At 48.2% G+C, this 1748-nt stretch overlaps 1 pseudogene across 1 annotated transcript; it reads left to right on the top strand.

Moving 5' to 3' along the window:
- Positions 1 to 292: 292 nt before the first annotated feature.
- LOC306641260 (rab5 GDP/GTP exchange factor-like) lies at positions 293 to 1719 on the top strand (annotated as a pseudogene). The gene has a single exon. The product of its transcript is annotated as a rab5 GDP/GTP exchange factor-like (transcript).
- The last annotated feature ends 29 nt before the right edge of the window (positions 1720 to 1748 follow it).

Here is a 1748-nt window from a genome sequence, read left to right as displayed (position 1 = left end):
TAGGCAGCTACTAGCAGTTGCTGTTAAAATAAAAAAGAACTCAGGTACTTGGAGTGTTTTGTTGTTAGGGAACTATGAAGTCAATAAGAATCCAGTGGGGGAGCAGCTCGGGCGGTAGCCGGCGGACAACGGGACCGCCGAACAGTCACTTCACCAGTGCTGGATAGCAAACCCCACAAGGACTGGAACTCGTGTGTGTTCCATTGGCTGCCATATAGTGGAAGAAGATGAGCCTGAAGTCTGAGCGCTGAGGGATCCACGTGGACCAGTCAGAGCTCCTGTGCAAGAAGGGATGCGCCTAGTTAGGCAGCCCTGCCTGGCAGGGCTTCTGCTCCACGTGCTGCTGGGAGGAGTAGCACAGAGCCCGGCAGAAACAGAGCCAGGAGGACTGGGAGCTGGCCCAGCGACTTCAGCGGGAGGAGGAAGAGGCCTTTGCCAGCAGTCAGAGCAGCCAGGGGCCCCCATCCCTCGCATTTTCCAAATTTGAAGAACAGAAAACCAATGAGAAGACCCGCAAGGTTACCACAGTGAAGACATTCTTCAGTGCTTCTTCCAGAGATGGATCAGAAAGGAAATTCAGGAAGCAAAAGCTCCCAGTCCTTCCATAAACCAGCAAACCAGCATTGAAACAGACAGTGTCTAAGGAGTTCCTAGAGTTTCTCAAGACCTTCCACAAGGCCAGACAAGAGAGCTATAAACAGATGGAGATTTTTTGGGAAGGAATGCACTACAAAAGGGATTTGAGCATTGAGGAACAGTCAGAGTGTGCTCAGGAGTTTTACCAGAATGTGGCAGAAAGAATGCAGACTCGTGGAAAAGCGCCTCCAGAAAGAGTTGAGAGGAAAATGGATCAGATTGAAAAGTACATCATGACGCGCCTCTACAAATATATGTTCTGTCCAGAAACCACTGATGATGAGGAGAAGGACCTCACCATTCACAAGAGGATCAGAAGAGGACCTCCCTGGGTTTCACCTCAGATGCTTTGTGTCCCTTCAATGAAGAAATTCCAGGAGTGTCTGACATGTTGGTAAAAGCAATGACAGATATTGAGATGGATTCGAATCATGTGCCTCGAGATAGTTGCCTGCATCACCCGGTGCAGCGAGCACATCTTCAACGCCATCAAGATCACCAAGAATGAATCCCTTATGCAGACATCTTCCTGCCCACACTCATCTACCTTGTGTTGAAGGGCAACCCCCCACGCCTCAGTCCAACATCCAGGACAACCCCAGCCGGCTGATGACAGGGCAGGATGGCTACTATTTCACCAACCTGTGCTGTACTGTGACTTTCATTGAGAAATTAGATGGCCAGTCATTGAATCTAAGCCAGGAGGATTTTGATCACTTCATGTCTGGCCAGACCTCTCCCAGGAAGCAAGAACTCAAGAGTTGGTCTCCTGAAGCAGATGTGTAAGAACTTGGATCTCCCGTCTCAATTGAATGAAAGACAGAAAAGAATCATGAATGAAACCAAGAAACTTGAAAAAGTTCTAATTGATTGGATGGATGGAATTACAAAAGAAGTTCAAGACATTGTGGAGAAATATCCACTTGAAATTAAGCCCTAGAGTCAACTGTTAGCAGCTATTGACTGAAAATGTTGAAAATGACAAGCTTCCTCCACCCTTGCAACCTCAGGTTATGCAGGATGATGGACATTACGTGGTAGCATTACTGGAGCCTGCGTTGTAGGCAGCCTTACTGCAGCCTGCCAGTGGGATCTGGATGTAGCTTAACTGC

Source organism: Sciurus vulgaris (assembly GCF_902686455.1).
Source record: "Sciurus vulgaris genome assembly, chromosome: 12".
In the NCBI taxonomy this organism is placed as follows: domain Eukaryota; kingdom Metazoa; phylum Chordata; class Mammalia; order Rodentia; family Sciuridae; genus Sciurus; species Sciurus vulgaris.
Note: the sequence above shows the minus strand (reverse complement) of the source record. Positions and strands in the feature narration are given on the sequence as shown.